Below are 5,378 nucleotides of genomic sequence, written 5' to 3' on the forward strand. Positions count from 1 at the left end.
GCAGCTATTGATTGGAGATAAGTAGTGTCTGCCTCTTCACAGGAGCATGTGCTCTCTTCATGGGCAGTGAGAAAACTTGGTGGGTTTTAAGTAGATTGGTTATGTGGTGAGCTATGTCATAGGACTCTCCTTGTGGTTTTTCACTATAGTTGAGGAGGAGGAGGCCAGGAGTTGAGAAGGGGTAATTGGATATGACACCACCCAAAGCTAAGTTAATGGAAGAAGGGTACATAATGTGATTCATGTTGGTTAGAGAAAGATACCTTTTTTTTTTTTTTTTTTTTTTTAAAGGCAAAGTTAAACATTCCTCTAGAAGAGGGGATGGGAATTTCATCTATAGATAATGGTAACTATTATTGGTTGGAAATTAACTCTTGCGGGAGAAGATACCTGAATTTTTAAAAAAGATATCACTAAAGAAAAACAGAAAAAATAAAATTAAGCTGCAGTACAAAGTGGACAATCAGACCCAATATTCTTTCTCTCCTCTTCTCAGAACTGGAAATTCCCTGTCTCCCCTTAATCAGCACTGGAAGCAGATGGGAGGAGAATAGCTGTGACTGACTCACACCTTAACCCAGCAAGCCTCAGCATACAAGTGGGAGACCATAAAGTTTTTCAAGACCCCAAAAGAGGCCAAGGGTCTGATAATTGCTGGGAGAAGATCTACTATCCAAGAAGAGAAGAAGAAAAAGATTAAAATCTCCAAGCCCTGGGGATGCAAGAAGAGAATAGCACCGGGGAGAATGAAGAAAGAGTCTATGGGGTGACCCTGCCACTGGAGGGAAATCCGTGTGGAAACGCTGGGAGTCTAGAAAATGAAGCCTTAGTGATCATTTACAAGAATGAGGGTTAGGTAAAATAAGGGATGCAAAGCCACTTGTAGTCTGTTCTAACCTCACTCCACCACTCTATACAATCTGTGTTTTATCATCTGAAACGTTAAGTAAAGACCTGTTTGGGTCTTCTTTGGAATCCCGTACATTTGAGTTCATTAGTCAGAAAAAGGGAAAATACCACCATCCCATCCTGGAATAGCAGTCATGTACACTTTTATAATGAGAGATTGGGCAGCAAAGGAGGCCCCTTGTGGACCTCACCCAGACAGAGAAGGAGGCAGAATGTTTGCTTCCCTATCTTGTCCCCTCCCTAGAGGAACACGACATATCGTTCCCTCCACGGGCTTAAGAGAAGGTGCCGGGGTTACAGATAGATGTATCACAGGCTGTAGAGCACAGGGTCAATTGGGATGTCCATGTACAAGACTAGGGACAGCAGAATCAGTTCAAAGACTTTAAAAATAATTAGGAAAAAAAGGAGGGCCTGACCCAAAGCTTATGAGTGCGGGTAAAGAAGAGATGATGCCATGATATCCCACGTCTCTGGGGCTTTTCTGTACTCCTCTTCCTCTGCATACTGTAATGCCCTCATTCCCGATTTATTCAAAGTCTGTGCTACCTCCACTGTGAAGACTTCCATGAGAAGATTCAGATATTTCTTCTTTTGTGGACACTTTCTACCTTACAAATACGTTAATTTTAATTCAAGGAAGAGTTTTTTGGAACCCTGTTGGCCTGCTCACAGGAATGTAAGTTCCTTAAATCTAGGGCACAGAGTCTTTGAGAACTGCGATCACCTACATCAGCATGACATAGCTATCAGGACTAAGAACAGAGACCACTTGTGTCAACGTGAGTTAGTATTTTTTTCCATGAAACATTTGTCCAAGAAAGATAAGACGGTAAACAATAAATAGTTTGCACTTTTTGCATCAGGTGATTCCTGCAAATCAATTTATCTGAGATAACACTCTGCTTGACTAGGCAAATAGCTCACTTATCAAAAGCAATTTATTCATTAAAACCCTCATCTTGCTCCGATGACCAATATGAAGCTATTATGTCCTGACCCCTGCTGCATCTTAATCCATTTTCTACTTTGAAGGGCCCTTTTACGCTACCTGAGTTAGACCTCCAAATCCCTAAATACCTTGTTTTGTACAACATTGCTAAGACTGTCAAGGGGGTGTTCTCTCTTACTACAGTGAGGGAGGCTATCTGGTCATGATATTTGGAAGTATTCAACATCTTTCGGTCTAAATCCATCCTGAAATATTTATGAAACTCATGGCAGTGCTTAATAAATATTTGTTGAAAGAAGTATTTAAGAGGAAAATCAACCTGATGATGTTGGTAGACAGGAAGGTCAAGGATTCTTCAAAAGTATGAAGTTAACTTGTGCCATTGCTTAAGAGGGCAAAAACACAAGAGCATATTTTCAGTGAGAAGACAGTGATTTCAATTCTAGGTTTATTGTTTGACATTTCTGGGATGTGGAAATAGAGAGGTCTGATACAGATCCTCTATGCTCAGTGACAAAAGGCCCCCAGGAATAAGATTTGTGAGGAAGGTTGGGAACTTGTTTTCTTAATTAGTGGTTCTCAAAGTGTGATCTTCAGGCCAGCAACATCAGCACCACTGGGGACTTTGTGGAAATGCAAATTTTGGGACCCAGGCCACACCTAATTAATTGAAAAGTCTGCGATGGAGTTCAACTACCAGTGTTTTAAGAAGTCCTCCAGGTGATCTGCTGTACCATGAAGTTTGAGGACCACTACCTTAAAAATTAATCAGAACTACCAAGCTCTAATGCTCAATGCTATCCAGACTTCTGGTGATAAACCTACTAAGGCATGCTAACATTGTGTTCTTTGTACAGCCAGGTCCTTCCTAACCTCCCAAGTAGCTGGGACTACAGGCACCCGCCACCTCGCCCGGCTAGTTTTTTGTATTTTTTAGTAGAGACGGGGTTTCACCATGTTAGCCAGGATGGTCTCGATTTCCTGACCTCTCGTGATCCGCCCGTCTCGGCCTCCCAAAGTGCTGGGATTACAGGCTTGAGCCACCGCGCCCGGCGGTAATAACTTTTCAAAACATCACATTGAGCCTCTTTTTAATGATTCAAAATGAAGAAGTTAAATTTAGATAAATATCAAGGATTAATCAATAAAAAAGTTAGAGTAATACTAAAAACTGATATGATCTGCATTTAAAAGAGTTCTGCTCAGTTCAACAAACATTTATTGAATACATATTATATCCTAGGTACTAATGATAAAATGATGAATAAAACATTATTCTTGTCACTTAATCTCAGTGAAGCGATGAGAGAATTGATCTAAACAATAATACATGTAAAAAATAGGCACTAGAATGTGGTAGTGGATGATGCATAGTAGACTTTGGAGACAGACAGAACTTAATTACTTAATTAACAGAGCTCTGAGCTCTTGCTCGTGCTCTAACTCTGTGTTTTTACATAAGCTACTTCATTCTTCCCTACCTTTGTTTTATCATTTTTGGCACAAAATAGGCATTCAATAAATAGAAACTAACAACAATAATAAAAATATGTATTGGGTACAGAAGTAATATGCCATCGAGAATGATTTTGGGAAGTTGATCCAGGAAGACTTGTAAGAGGAGATTATGTGTCCAAAGGGTATTGATACAGGAACAGAAATTTGCTAGGTAGTTAATATTTATAAAAAGACTTCAGGCAAAGAAGACATTTTCAAAGGCAGAGGAGGCAGGAGCTCTAAAACCTGGTAACAGTTTAATGTTGCTGTGGCATTCATTAGTTACTGAAAAGTAATGAGACATGAGGCTGGAGAAGAGGCAGGGGCCAGTTTATTAGAAGCCTTTGCCCTGACAAGAGGTTTGAACTTGATCTTTTAGGACAGAGAGTGAATATATACTTTTTTTTGTGATGAGTTGTTTTGTTTCAGCTTTGCTTTATTTTCATTTATTTTATCCAAGGTTTAAAAATGGGATGTTACCTTTAAACTCCGTGATTTTTGGCTTCTCTTAAAAATTTGCCACAATTAATCTGCATTTTCTCATCGCAGCTATTGATTGGAGATAAGTAGTGTCTGCCTCTTCACAGGAGCATGTGCTCTCTTCATGGGCAGTGAGAAAACTTGGTGGGTTTTAAGTAGATTGGTTATGTGGTGAGCTATGTCATAGGACTCTCCTTGTGGTTTTTCACTATAGTTGAGGAGGAGGAGGCCAGGAGTTGAGAAGGGGTAATTGGATATGACACCACCCAAAGCTAAGTTAATGGAAGAAGGGTACATAATGTGATTCATGTTGGTTAGAGAAAGATACCTTTTTTTTTTTTTTTTTTTTTTTAAAGGCAAAGTTAAACATTCCTCTAGAAGAGGGGATGGGAATTTCATCTATAGATAATGGTAACTATTATTGGTTGGAAATTAACTCTTGCGGGAGAAGATACCTGAATTTTTAAAAAAGATATCACTAAAGAAAAACAGAAAAAATAAAATTAAGCTGCAGTACAAAGTGGACAATCAGACCCAATATTCTTTCTCTCCTCTTCTCAGAACTGGAAATTCCCTGTCTCCCCTTAATCAGCACTGGAAGCAGATGGGAGGAGAATAGCTGTGACTGACTCACACCTTAACCCAGCAAGCCTCAGCATACAAGTGGGAGACCATAAAGTTTTTCAAGACCCCAAAAGAGGCCAAGGGTCTGATAATTGCTGGGAGAAGATCTACTATCCAAGAAGAGAAGAAGAAAAAGATTAAAATCTCCAAGCCCTGGGGATGCAAGAAGAGAATAGCACCGGGGAGAATGAAGAAAGAGTCTATGGGGTGACCCTGCCACTGGAGGGAAATCCGTGTGGAAACGCTGGGAGTCTAGAAAATGAAGCCTTAGTGATCATTTACAAGAATGAGGGTTAGGTAAAATAAGGGATGCAAAGCCACTTGTAGTCTGTTCTAACCTCACTCCACCACTCTATACAATCTGTGTTTTATCATCTGAAACGTTAAGTAAAGACCTGTTTGGGTCTTCTTTGGAATCCCGTACATTTGAGTTCATTAGTCAGAAAAAGGGAAAATACCACCATCCCATCCTGGAATAGCAGTCATGTACACTTTTATAATGAGAGATTGGGCAGCAAAGGAGGCCCCTTGTGGACCTCACCCAGACAGAGAAGGAGGCAGAATGTTTGCTTCCCTATCTTGTCCCCTCCCTAGAGGAACACGACATATCGTTCCCTCCACGGGCTTAAGAGAAGGTGCCGGGGTTACAGATAGATGTATCACAGGCTGTAGAGCACAGGGTCAATTGGGATGTCCATGTACAAGACTAGGGACAGCAGAATCAGTTCAAAGACTTTAAAAATAATTAGGAAAAAAAGGAGGGCCTGACCCAAAGCTTATGAGTGCGGGTAAAGAAGAGATGATGCCATGATATCCCACGTCTCTGGGGCTTTTCTGTACTCCTCTTCCTCTGCATACTGTAATGCCCTCATTCCCGATTTATTCAAAGTCTGTGCTACCTCCACTGTGAAGACTT

General features: G+C 40.5%; 2 long non-coding RNA genes across 2 annotated transcripts in view; one reads left to right on the forward strand and one right to left on the reverse strand.

Annotated features, from left to right (window-relative positions):
• LOC105554890 overlaps window positions 1-1,762 on the forward strand; it is a 12,668-nt gene extending 10,906 nt beyond the window's left edge. Inside the window, exon 2 of the long non-coding RNA XR_001008400.1 lies at window positions 497-1,762. This is a non-coding gene — a long non-coding RNA (uncharacterized LOC105554890). The remainder of the gene's footprint in view (window positions 1-496) is intronic.
• Window positions 1-5,378, reverse strand: part of LOC105554889 — a 53,161-nt gene that overhangs the window by 10,563 nt on the left and 37,220 nt on the right. The window lies entirely within an intron of this gene.

The sequence above is a fragment of the Mandrillus leucophaeus genome, unplaced genomic scaffold, assembly GCF_000951045.1.
Source record: "Mandrillus leucophaeus isolate KB7577 unplaced genomic scaffold, Mleu.le_1.0 Scaffold662, whole genome shotgun sequence".
NCBI classification, from domain to species: Eukaryota; Metazoa; Chordata; class Mammalia; order Primates; family Cercopithecidae; genus Mandrillus; species Mandrillus leucophaeus.